Source organism: Limulus polyphemus, unplaced genomic scaffold (genome assembly GCF_000517525.1).
Source record: "Limulus polyphemus unplaced genomic scaffold, Limulus_polyphemus-2.1.2 Scaffold961, whole genome shotgun sequence".
Taxonomy (NCBI): domain Eukaryota; kingdom Metazoa; phylum Arthropoda; class Merostomata; order Xiphosura; family Limulidae; genus Limulus; species Limulus polyphemus.
In genome coordinates, this window is record NW_013666571.1 from 105817 (window position 1) to 120337 (window position 14521).

Genomic DNA, 14521 nt, shown 5'->3' on the forward strand with positions numbered 1-14521 from the left:
GACATTTCAGAGTAAGCGTAACTATTATTTAAAAGTGAGTCTTCCTACTGGAGAACCATTGTGGCATTTCAGAACAAGTGTAACTATTATTTAAAAGTGAGTCTTCCTACTGGAGAACCATTGTGGCATTTCAGAACAAGTGTAACTATTATTTAAAAGTGAGTCTTCCTACTGGAGAACCATTGTGGCATTTCAGAACAAGCGTAGCTATTTCTGCTGCCCCCCCAGTGGCACAGCGGTATGTCTGCGGACTTTCAACGCTAGAAACCGGATTTCGATACCCGTGGTGGGCAGAGCACAGATAGCCCATTGTGTAGCTTTGTGCTTAACTTCAAACAAACAAAATTTCTGCTGGAGAATCCAAGCGTACGCTATGTATTGAATTGTTTTGTTACCGAAGGAATCACAAGTCCTTCGTACTAAGTTCGTTGCATAGAAATTTGCAGGAATTATGTAGTAACTCGATCTTCGTAGTTACACAAGTATTTTCTTTTACTTCAGTATGACTAGAATGAGATCAAAAACATCGAAAATTACGCTGCCAAAAATTGCCAAACGGAAAAGTGACTTATCACGGAGAAATTCTGAAACTCTGAGAAAGAAAATAATACTTCAGCAGTGGCGGATCCAGGATTTTGAAAATGGGGAGGCGCAATGATTCTGAACGTAAACGAGGAATTTTCGGGACTTCCCTGGCAGGGGTTAAATGGGTTATTTAGATTTGTTATAATGTTTGCTAGATGTTTTTGTTATTGCAAGAAAGAGATAGGCTTGCTCACCAGGTTATGAGGCAAGATCCAGTGAGAAGAAGCCAGTAACAAACGCGAAATACAGAAGCCAATCAAATTGCTCGCCAAGATGCAGTTAGAAGTCAGGGGCAATTTCGTGAGAGAGAAGCACACCGTTCAGCTTGCCAAGATCCTGACCGAACAGCCGCCCACAGGGCGGCGTTTGTGCTTTTTGATAATATTTGATTATTGTTTAGAGATAATTTATATGGTAACTCGGTACGGAAATCTTTTAAACCAAAAAGTAGAATGTAGGAAATATTTCGCCATACTATAGTGTTTTAAGATATAATAGTTAGTTTTAAGGTTTGTTAAACTTATTTCCTGTTTTACAATTTCAATTGTGTTAAATTTGTTTGTTTTTTCAATGTTTTAACATCTCATGAAGCATAATTTAGAAAGTAGCAATTATTTATTAAGGCATATAGAAATAATTGGTATATCATAAAAGTTATAAGAAATGCAGCTTTCTGAAGTCTTAACCTATATTTTGGCTGATTTTACAAAGAAAAAATTATTTATAATTATTAAGTGATATATCGGTATATCATTTTACATTTTACTTCCTTACTTTTCTTACCAGTTCGTAAACTAAATATGAAGTATAAATTTTTATCTACAGTTATTATCACCTAGTTATGCACAAGCTATAAAAGTTCATTTTCATTTAATATTTTTATTAATTTTAAAGTTTTCTTTCTAAACCGATGGTTTAGGGTACTGTAATTTATTTCATGTTGTAATTAATTTTGATCACCTTATATATTAAAACATATGTCTGATCAAATATATTTATTCCCTATATAGGTGGGTCCGATACGGAGATCAAACAAATATAAACAGCCAGTATGTAATTTTTCTATTTCTTGATTTTTGCATATAGAGTTCCAGAATTACTTTTAAATGGAAAACAGTATTTTGTAAATATATCTCATAGTAAAATATTATATTACTTGTACCATTGATAATTTTTTCTATTTTTATGATATCATTTTTCTCATTAATAAGAAACAGCTTTACACCTATATTTTTAATCAAGAAATGAATGCGTTTTTTATTTGAACATCATATTGCTATTTAATCAATAATTGGATCAGAGAAATAAGATTTTAGCATAATTTTTACAATACAGTATAGTTTCGTATTTAATACCCAATCTTGAATATCAGGCATTCAATTATTTCTACTACCAAAAGTTAAATTACTTATTTAAGATATCTATTTTTAAAAAGTTTGTATTAAAAAAGCTAATAGAGAACAGTTATGCCCACATTTCATGAGAAATGGCGGAATTATATATCTCTATACTAAAGGAAAGAATTATGAAAAACTTCCAATACTTTTGTGAGATGTATCGGCGGTTTATATATCGTACAAAAATACAACTAATCAATTTACAGTAAAATTTATCATGAGAAATGTAATATATATAATAAATAAATACCATTTGGAAGATATCAAACGTCTTCTGTCATATCTTTAATTATATTATACTGTTCTGTTTGTTTTAGGGCAAAATTCAAAATGAGCTATCTGCATTCTGTCAACAGCAAAGATTTAAACCCAGTTTTTGGGGGTGTTGTAAGTCAATTAATTCACCACCGACTCATCGCGGGTTGGTGGGCGGGGGAATTGTATTATAGTGTTCAAACATATTAGACATTCAAAAGATTTATTTATTTTATCTGACAAATTGTAACATCCATGAAAAATCCTAATAATTCAGTATTAGTATTCTAGTAATAAATACAATTAATAATATTAATTAACAAATTATATGCCCTGCCTGTAGCTCGGTAGCGATCTTAAAGGTCTATAGCGCTAAAATCTGGGGTTTGATCTTTCTCTTCGGCGCGTCGTTGATTTCATATTGTGCTGTTTTGCGCTGGATAGTCCCAAATGGCTCAGCGGTCAGTCAGTAGGCTTATGATGCTAAAATATGGTTTCGATAATCGTGGTGAATAGAGCACAGATAAACTACTATTGTGTAGCTTTGTACTTAGCAAAAACCAACTAACTGCGCTATACAAGAATAGAAAAAAAAAGACATTAAGACTTGTTACCAGTTGCAGTTCTTAGTTAACACTTAAATAAGTTAAAGTACTTATCTTTAGTTCCACAAAGTCAGTTCGGATTGTATTACATATTCATTCTTAAATATATGTTTTTATTTTTTTAAGGCTTGTTTAAATTTTAATACTTTGATATATGTAGCCAGTATATTTGGTTTGATAAAATCGCCCATATTTTTGTATGCATATATTAAATAAGTTAATTTATCAATTGCACTACTTTTGTATGTTTATTGTTAAGTACAAAGCTATACAATGGGCTATCTGTGCTGTACTCATTATGGGTATCGAAACCCGGTTTTAACGTTATAAACCTTCTGATTTACCGCGGAGACACTGGGAAGCTATTTGCATCACATGCTGTCAATTAGTTTTTTTTCATTTTTTGTTGCAAAAATCACAATACCACAACTGTAAAATATAACATATTAAATAACATATTTGAAAGGTTTGAAAAATTCTAAAACAGGGTAAAATCTGAAAATGATTTATTCAAAATTGAATATTGATTAATTTGGTAATTATTATGTGTGGTAGACCAAAATGAAAACGATATATTATAAATTGTTATAATTGATAATGAAATGTAGTAGAACTTAAACAACTATTAATGGTGTTATATTCCAAAACACTTATCTAACCTCTAATGATGGCTGATGAAATAAAAACAAAAATAATATATTCCCTGAAACACAAGATGGCTCATAATGTTTTCTTTCTTTTATTTTTTCTCTAAACGATATAATACTTTGACTGTATCATTTCTTACAAAACATAATTATTTGTTATTTTCGTTACCAATAAAGACCCCTAGTGTTAGCAAAATGTGCAAATACCATATTTTGAAGTTTATTTTAGTTTGTAATTATTTTTATTTATCTGTGTTCAAATGAACAGATTCTCTTCAAACAGAATATTTGCTATGTATTTACTCTTCTATATTTCACAAATTGTGTAGAAAATAAATATGAGCTTACCTCCACAACTTATGCAATATCACCTTCAGAATATGCAGTGTTTAAATAATGTATTTTGGAACGTCCGTAAATTTGTTTGTTTTGTTTCTTTTGAATTTCGCGCAAAGCTACACGAGGGCTATCTGCGCTAGCCGTCTCTAATTTAGCAGTGTAAGACTAGAGGGAAGGCAGCTAGTCATCACCACCCACCGCCAACTCTTGGGCTACTCTTTTACCAACGAATAGTGGGATTGACCGTCACATTATAACGCCCCCACGGCTGAAAGGGCGAGCATGTTTGGTGTGACAGGGATTCGAACCCGCGACCCTCAGATTGCGAGTCGAGTGCCTTAACCACCTGGCCATGCCGAGCCACGTCCGTAAATAATTCATTTCTTGATCGTTTTATTTTTATTTTTTCTAAATAATGCTTTTCATATAAACTTATAAATTAAAAGGAACTATAAAGTAGAGTATGGATGTATGTTCCTTAAAATGTTAAACGCGTAGTTTATAATCTAATTTCAGCCATGAGGTTAATAGATTTGGTTAGATATGTGTTCGTATGTTTTTTCAGTTGTAGCTTTCTGAAATATAAGATATCTTATGGTTTTAGTCTTGCGTTGTGTGAGCTAGCAGATGGCGCTACATGATTTCTCATGCAAAGTATTTACAAATTATTGTCGGTGAGTGAAGTGCAAGTTTGTTAGTAAAGCTGCTCGAGAGCTATCTGTGCTAGCCGTCCATAATATAGACCAGAGAAAAGGCAGTTAGTTTTTTTGAATTTGAGTAAAGCTGCTCGAGAGCTATCTGTGCTAGCCGTCCATAATTAAGACCAGAGAAAAGGCAGTTAGTTTTTTGAATTTGAGTAAAGCTGCTCGAGAGCTATCTGTGCTAGCCGTCCATAATATAGACCAGAGAAAATGCAGTTAGTTTTTGAATTTGAGTAAAGCTGCTCGAGAGCTAGCTGTGCTAGCCGTCCATAATATAGACCAGAGAAAAGGCAGTTAGTTTTTTTAATTTGAGTAAAGCTGCTTGAGAGCTAGCTGTGCTAGCCGTCCATATTATAGACCTGATAGACTAGAGAAACGGTAGTTAGTCAACTCACCCATCACCAACTTTTGGGCTACTCTTTTACCAACAAAAAGTGGAATTGACCGTCACTTTATAACGCCCTCGCAACTGAAAGAGCGAGCATGTTCAGTGACGGGATTCGAACTTATGACCCCACAGATTGTGAATTAAGCGTCATATCAAACCGAACGAGATCCATGAAGTGTAAGAAAAATGTTTGTATACAAAAGTAAGCAATAATGTTTTTCATCGTAATATTTTTAACACAACTAATACTGCAACGTATATATAGAACGCATGAATACGTTCTATATATCATTCTGTTTCCAAGCTTTAATATGTTATTACCTGTGTCGAAAACTAATATAAATGCTCATTAATTACATCTGGGCGATTCATTTTATATATCTTATCATACGTTTTTAAAAGTGCATTTCATCACTTACCTATTTCTGTTTTTTATAGACTGTGTAACATGTAACATTAATTTGGAAGTTATGATATGAAAGTAATAACGTTTCAAATATTTTTAGTTAAAGTGCTATGATATTTTAACTTCATGTGAATTTTTTTTATAAGTAATTATAAAAAGGCTTTTGATTTTTGTAAAAATAATTTAACCTTTAACATTCAAGATATGTAATTATTCCCATACAAGCTGTATTACTCTTGTTAGCGTGTCTGTTTTGTTTGTATGTACTTTAAGTGCATTATGTGATTTAAACATCTTCAAACACCTCTAGATTAACAAAAACCTTTTGCTATAATGAAAAAGTGCTACAAAAGTATGAATTAATTGGTTTTCAGTAGACAAAAGTCAAAGATAAATAACGCACTATATCTCAGTAAGAAACAATATCTAAGAAACATTTATATACTCTGATTTGAAAAGTTACTCTTCGTAACACACATAACAAAGCTTTGTATAATACTGTGATTTAATACCATTAGTTTAGAAACAAAAATAAAAATACTTCACAAAATATTCTTCACGAACTGAATTTAAATAATATTTCACTGTAGAATTAGTTATTTTTCATTCAAATTCGTTCTAAAGCTTTGTTTAAATTAATAAGGTCTACCAAATTAGATTATAATTCTATTAACAGATTAGTTAAATGCATTTCCCAAACTGTACCTGCAGCAACTATCAACTCACTGAGAAAATTATTGAAAAACGAAACAGCGGTTAATATTAACAATATTTCACAAAAATAGCTATAACATATTTTATGCAATAAAATATCTAAAGTCTGTCTGCTTTTACTCCATTGTATAACTTCCTAATTTTAATTTCAGTTAACAAGATAAAATGGAAAGTCAGTGTGTTGTACTTTGATTAATTTATCTCTTTCAGTCATACCTAGTTTGAAAAATTGAACTAAATTTTTTATTAATTACAAAGAAATAAAGAAATAATTATTATTTTTATTTCTATAATAATTTTAGATTGTGTTTGTAGTTAAGCACAAAGCTACACAATGGGCTATCTGTGTTGTGCCCACCAAGGGTATCGAAACCCGATTTGTAGCAGTATAAGTCCGTAGATATACCGTTGAGCCACTGGGGGCAAGAGTTCTAAAATGTTAAGCCTTGAATCAGAACATTCATCATACTAAAAACAGTATATTATTTTACATTCCAAGATTAGTCCTTTCATTCTAATAACTGCACATTGTACTGGGTATTTTTGTTGAAATTTTCTTTGCTGTATTATACAATCATATCATCTATTTCCTTCCCTTTTAGTTAATGTACAATGCTTTTATATTTTATCTAAGTATCAAATATATGTTCCTTATATAGAAAGTGAGACTTTTAGTTCCTCTCACACTACTTACTCTCGGAACTATGTCAATCACCACGTGTATTTCTTGTGGGAAATATTCCATAATGTCGAGCTTACTGTATAGAAATCGAAAATGATCTTTTTCATTGGAAGTCAGGTGATTCCCTCTGGATACTTTTGAAGTAAAAGTGACCATCATTCATTGTTATTAGTAGTATATAATACCATATTTTCACAGTGTGTGACACAAGTTAACAGTTTATTTTATTAACTATGGGATACGGTTCAATATAACAACTCATAATTTATATATCTCTCCAGTAAAGGTGCTAGGTTTCGTATTGCACTTAATATTATTGTTGTGTAACTGTACATTGAAATAAAGCTCTCACAGGTCTGGATGGCAGGTGGTACATGCCCATAAAGACACAAGGGAAACTGGTAGTCCCTGGTTGAAAAAGGAGCTGCCATGACTTTGGTTGATCTTACCAAGTATCAGACACTCAGTTAATCCTATCAGGACCACGTGGGTGACGTTGTATCACTCTTGTTTGTTTTGTTCTACCATTTAAAATACTTAACCTAAATGCATGAAATTTGGTACACACTTTCTACATATGTCGTTCATGTCGTTAATTTAGTTTAGTATTTGTATCATTTTAGGTTCCGAAATAGTTACTTCAACGTACAAGTGCGTCAAAACATATAACATGTAGGGTGTTTTAATGTAAAAGCCGTTAGCGGCTATAATAAACTTTTAATTGTGTAAATATAAAACTTTACGTTTTAATTATTTATTCGATTTTACATAAAAACCTATTTACAAATATGAAATAGAAAAATCAAACTGGATTTTTAAAAATGATTAATCAAAAAGTTTCATTTTGTGTACCTCATTAGGTCTAACAGGTTTTATTTTATTTAATTATGTATATTTGTTACTTATCTTTACCAACTGAGGCACTTATGTAACCGCGAAAATAGCATAAAGAATAGTGAAAGTGTTGACTGATATAAACACAAATTATACTTTTATCCTAGGTCTACACTGATGTAGACGATATTTTGCCAACTATATTTTTGGTCAAGCTCAAGTTTTACCTAATAATTGTATTTTATTTTCAACAGTTAAGGAGTTGTTGTAGTTGTATGTGTTGTTTGAGTATTAATAAATTTACTAATACACACAAATTAACAAGCTTTTCTGCCATATAAATAGTTTGCCATCTTAGAAATCCTAGTGTACCATACTTGCTAACCCTAAATATCCTTACCTTATGATATAATACAAAAAGGTTATCACTTTATGAGAAACCACTCATTACAGCTTAGTGAGCTTACCCAGTGTTGTTTACTTTAAAATGACGTAGATACGCAAGAATGTTTTATAGCCAGTTTTGTCTAGACAATTATTTCTTTCTTATTTGAAGTCTAAGATGTATTTTTTACTGTCCAGCCCTCTTTCTTTAGCATCATACACACCTCTCAAGGCACATTATTATTGAAATAGTTACTCAGAGTAAAGGAATATTTGTAAGGGACGGCGAGGTTTGGGTGTATATAAATCTACACTCTGAGATAGGCAGGAAAATTCTAAAAAAATGTATATGGCTTTGATTACAGACGATACCCATTAGAACTGCACAGAGATCACAGTTCAAACATTTTTTCTTTTTTTCTTTCCAGATTACATTAAATAGATTTGGCAAAGTTACAAAGTATCAGTTCTTAGATATGTTTGAATAAACAATTATTGAAATAAACACAATCACAAAATAAGGTATACATCACCTACATAGGCGTCCCTGGAATAGATGTACTACAGAAATTATCAGTTAACTCTGCCTATGAACTAATGAGCTGTGTTTGCATGGGGCCAGAGTGGTCCTAGGAACAGTGGAATGTATGAATGTATATTATAGATGGAATTATTGTACCTCTGAGAACACAAATGGTGTTTCGTGGTTTACAATATATGTAGTCTAATGTGTTGGCCCTATGTAATGAAGTAATAAAGAAGTAATAAAGATTAGTTTGGACAGTGATTTTCATGAAGAGGAATGAAGTCGCATGTTGTTCTGTAACTATGGGCATTCAGCTATCCAGCTTCCTTCTAGAATGGTCATTACAATGGTAAATGAAATGGAAATAACCAAGATTAGTGGTATCACAAGTGTTACTTCTATCATGCCATGTCTGAAAGTAAGTATGCATATGATGGCACACCACTTTGTTGTTTAAGGATTGTGCCAGCAATCTTGATTCAACACAGTGTGATCTGTTGATTAAGTACACCGATGAATTTATAGGACCAAATGGCCAACTGGGTAAAACCAAAGTCATCATCACATAGCTATCATGCAGGCTTTTCTGGAGCAATACAGATGTAGCCAGTACTAAAGTACAGAGGAGGATAAAGAAGGGAATTATACAGCCTTCAGGTAGTACTTAATCATCTCCAATAGTGATTGTCAGGAAGGAGAGCATGCCAAAATTTTATTTTGATTTCATATGGATGAATGTAGTAACTCCCGTTGATTTCTTCCCATTCCTGTATGGTTTACCATAAATCAGCTGCTGATGTAGAAGACCTGCTTTCAGGGCTTTAGTAAGTAAATATTTCCTTCTTGTTTTTAATTTATCCATTTAATTAGTATTTTCTTGTAAATACAGTTATATTAGGCATAATTATTATTGGATTTTATTGGGTGTATTGTAAATATGTGTATTGTCGGTTTTGTAATTTGTGTATATGTACATTTTGATTTATGAAGGATTTTATTTTGCAGTTTATATGTATATTTTAACTTCATAAGGATTTTAGTATTACTTACTTTTTAAAAGATTTATAGAGTATATATTTTGTATCTTTATTATTATGATGATGCCATCACATTCTTTTTTTTTACATAAAGTATTGGATTTTATGCTGGCTGTTGAGTTTTGTATATGTCTTTTTTTCTTTCTGTTTGTATAAAATATTTGTTTTGTACACTTTATTCCAAGTATGTTTTATTTTCATTTATGTTTGTATATTGCAATACAGAGTTTATTTTATTTAATAATATTTAATGAAGAGGTTGATTTTTTGGTTATGCATGCTTGTAATTGTTAATTATAATCTTTTGTTTTGGTGTATGTTTTATTTTGCTGTTCTTGTATGAAATGTAGTCTAAGCATTTTGCAGGGATGATAATAAGTTACACCTATTTCTTGACTAATGCACGTGACATTTTAACTACTTTTCGAGTTTTAAAGCTAGGGATGGCTCAGTCAGACTGAATGTAATGAACAGAAGAGACATGTGTTATCCAGGCATATTATGTTTCTTACTACCATAATTAATATACAAACTTTCTAAAATTTTCGTAATTTTTCAATCATGCAGTGCTAATATAGAAGGGTGGTAAAGGAAAACACTAAGTTCCTCTCCCCCAAGTTACCCAAGAAATTGAGTTAATCAACTAAAATGACACATATACTTTCTTGTGGGAAAGACTGTTGCATAATAATCGACAGTTATCTTTTTCAGTTGAAAGTCAGTTGAAACCAGAGGTATGCAATATCCCATGTTTTGAAGTGAAAGTGACGATCAGTCATATGAGTAACACCTGCAACCTAAGAAGAATGGCATTGTTGTTATAATTATATAAAATCTTGTTTTCTCAGTATGAAACACACATATAGAACATAATTCAAGATAACAATTCAAAACTCACGTTTCTCCAGTAAAGACATTACAGTTTATAACTGTCTTTAATAATAATTGTTGTTTTACTGTACTTTTAATTACAAATAGTTTCTACTTTTAGAAACAGGTACCAGTCTAATTATTTGCGCCAAACTCAGTCGAAGTCAGAGAAAGATCAAATTTTGGCTTTGCAAACATTTTATATTGATCTTCTGGTTATACTTCTATTCATATTAATTACTACACGGAAAACCGATTAAACTGAGAATGCCTCATTGTCTCATGCTAATTGTTCGTTTAGTTGGTTTAGTAATAGTCGACCATCAAAGGGAACAGAATAGCAACCACATTTTATTAGATTTTAATATGATAGGGAAGGCCTTTTACTATCTTGGAATTAATTCTCAGCTATAACATATCGTTTATAACTTGTCACATAGAATATTTTCTAATTAAATAACAAGCATTAAAATTTTTCCGAAGTCAAGACTAAGTGTGTTTGACAGAAGTTACACATTTCTATAGCGGGTCGTTGGTAACTAGAGATTTTTGCAACTATAAGTTGTGAATGTTTTTGGTCAAGATACACAAGAAAACTGGTATGTGACTTGACCATATAATCTCTTATAAAAGTTCGTAAAATTAAGAATAAATAAATACTAGTGGATACTTCTAAAATTTAAGCGTTCTTACAAAGTATGGTATCTTTATTTTATGAAGGTATCGATATATTCAAAAAACACGAACGTCATATTTAATTAAAATTTAATAGCTCTGTTAAACTTGCTTGGTTCACAAGTTTTAGGTAATATCCTTACAGAAAGTTACACAGATCTCCCATCTATTTACTCGGTCCTCTATAATTGAAGTTCAGTGCCAAAGATAGCATTTAAACCTTCTCTTCCAATAATTCAAATCTATCAGTAATATATGAAATACAAGATCTTTATGAACTGGGAATAAATTATCGCTAATAAACTAATGAAATCCGTTGAAAAATTCAAATTGTAGAATGTATAAACTACTGGTTTTGATTCAGGATTGAGAAATTACTTAGCGATCGACAAATTAACTTTGTATCCTATAATATATTTATATATATATATATACCCATAATATTTTGAACTCTCTTTTCTAACCGTATATCTGCAAACTTACGACGCTAAAACGCGGGTTTCGATACCCATGGTTGGCAGACCAGAGAAAGCCGATTGTGTAGCTTTGCGCTTAGCAACAAGCAAACTAACAGGAAATATAAACTAAAAATAACAAGTCAAAGGCGAGCTATTTCAATCATAAAAGGTTTAATTAAAGAAAAAAAAAACAGTGGAGCTAAGCTACAAAAGAGTTTCTTTACTATTAATATTTTTTCTCCGTTCTGGAGAGCGTAATTTATATATTTTTTAAACTAATGAGAATTGGTTTATTAGATAGATATGTGAATGGATAGACGGACGGCCAAACAGATAGATCCATTGAACTTCATCTGATTCAATGGGAGGCCTAAACTTTACACAACTCCATCATTTCACTTTTATAGCGAATAGTTGCTACTTCTGGAAACAAATAACTACTAATATAACAAATATATTTTGAAACAGTTTCATATCAACACTTATTCATTCAATTTTTTCTAGTGATTTTGCGTAATATATTTATAACTTAAGTTAACATGAGATTTTTTTTTTAAAGTCCCCCGTTGGGCAGCGGTAGGTTTGCGGAGTTACAACGATATAATTCGTGGTTCGATTCCCTCGCTAGACAGAGTATAGTTCTGCTCCAAGAAAACATCCTTTACAATACACACTAATTTATTTACCACACATACACCATTTATCATATTTAAATAAAATAATATTTTTTTTACAAAAAAAACCTTTAAATCTCATGATATAGTTTGTAGAAAAATGTTTTCTTATTTGTAAGCATTATGATAATGCGTTCCACATTACAACCAATTCAAACTCCTGCTTACTTTGGAAATATAATATGTTTATATTATGAATAACGATTTGAAAACATTTTAAAATCAATTTTATAAACTTACAATTTTGTTCAAACTTTCTTTCACAAAAATCAGATGACAAAGTAAAAAAAAAAAGATAAATTCTAATTATTATCATAGCCTACATATATGGTAGAAGGAAGAAGCAACTTACGTAAACTCCGGACAAATTATGAAAATTTTTCTAACATATGCAGGAACACGAAGCTAATATCTAATTAATTTTCCTAAAATTATTTTTTACCGTTGGCAAAGGAAAAAGAAATACATTGCAAATTTTATTTTTTTTTGTAAATAAATTCACTGAACATCTTTATTTCTGTTTTTAACGTGTGTTATTGGACATGCAATTAACACTTTATGAACCTTTATTGCTTTCAGTTTCCACACTGCAACATATGTTTTTATTTCACTTTATAGCATTATTTAGGTTTTGTATTATCCAAGAAGGAAATTTTTCAGCCTTTTTTACATGTAAATGTATTAATATGTAAATGACTGAATTAAGAGCCAAATTTTGACATTAAAACTCGACTTTGGTAGCCATTGGAGTTATAATTAAAACTATGTTCTTGGATGTTAATATATTTTCATTAGGCCATATACAAATTTGTACATAGTATCTAATATATGACATCCAATGCTGCAAAGTCTTTTTGACAACTTTGGGAACATACAATATTGGCTCATTCCAAATTTACCCCTTTTTTCGTATAAATTTAAACTCTTATTTATTATCAACAGAAATATCTATATTAATCGCCAGTAAAATATGCTTTATAAATGTGATGCTTTCTGTATACAAATGTTTATATTAATAATGAAAAGATAAATTGAAATATTATGGTCTTGTAAGATGAGTATTGATTAACCTCAGAGTATTTTAAGGTGTTTGAAATATAACTCATTAGAGATTCGATTTTTATTCTTTAATGTTTAATTAAAATTATTTCACAAAAAAGTCATTAAAATCGATCTCATGTCTAATAGTAATTTACCGCAACGGTGTTTTTTTAGATTATATCTGGTAAAACATGTATGTTGTAATAATAGTAAAAAGAAAGTATTACTTTGTGCCCACACCATAATTAATTTGAGAAAAATCTAACAGAATATCGTTCATGCTATGAATGCAAGGAACAGTAGTGATGTAAGACTGAACTGTAAAATGAAAGTTTCAAGCTTTGACCTATGGAAATGAGAAATTATGAATTCCTTTGAGTTATATACTATTTTTTTATAACAAATCATATTATATTAAGTCATTAACCTCAATAAATCTTACTAATAGGTTTTATAGCATTTAGTATTTCTCATAATCACATTTTATTGCTAAATTAACTTTAAAAGCTGAGAAGGACAGAACTGTAAAACAAAATTTGGTATTACGCCAAGTACTATAAACACGTCCAAATATAAATTCTTACGTGTCTACACAGCGTGGTCACAAGTAAATAGACACCGCCTTTTCAGAAAAAAATGAAATTTTTCAGTCATATTCACATGAATTGATATATTTATAATTTAATTAATATCTAGTAGATCTTATTTTCGCTTTGTGGAGTTCGTTGATCCTTTGGGGTATCGTGAGAATCATCTCGTCAGTTTTAGATTGTGGGATTTTCACCCACTCTTGCTTCAAAACTTGGAGTAGATCGCTCTTCGAACTTGGTTTTTTTGGTTGTTTCTTGACCTGCCGGTCGAGTATGGCCCAGAGGTTTTCGAGGGTTCAAGTCAGGAGATTGGCTCAGCCAGGGCAACTTCTGGATACCATTTTCTTCCTGCCACTTTTCGGTGTTTCTAGCAGTGTGACACGGTGCTCCATCTTCCTGGAACAACGTTGTGTTCTTGTCCACGAAACCCGAGGAATGAAGTGGCAAGAGTCCTTCCTCCAATATTTCGACGTATTTCGCAAAATTTATGTTGCCAACGCACTCCACTAAGCTCGATCTCCCACCAACCCAAACAGCTCCCCAAACCATCACTCTGAAACCACCATGCTTCACAGTTGGCTGCAATCCGTTGAGCCAAAACTCTTGGTGAGGCATTCTCCAGACCCATATCCTTCCACTTACCGAAAATTGAGCGAATCTTGATTCGTCTGAGAACAATACGGCCTTAAAAAAGTCCAGAGGCTTGGTCATCA

General features: G+C 31.4%; 1 long non-coding RNA gene and 1 pseudogene across 1 annotated transcript in view; both read left to right on the forward strand.

The window, feature by feature from the left end:
- Positions 1–818, forward strand: part of LOC106461442 — a 48785-nt pseudogene extending 47967 nt beyond the window's left edge.
- Positions 819–8707: 7889 nt separating this feature from the next.
- Positions 8708–14521, forward strand: part of LOC111086256 — a 12859-nt gene continuing 7045 nt past the window's right edge. Inside the window, exon 1 of the long non-coding RNA XR_002610978.1 lies at positions 8708–9287. This is a non-coding gene — a long non-coding RNA (uncharacterized LOC111086256). The remainder of the gene's footprint in view (positions 9288–14521) is intronic.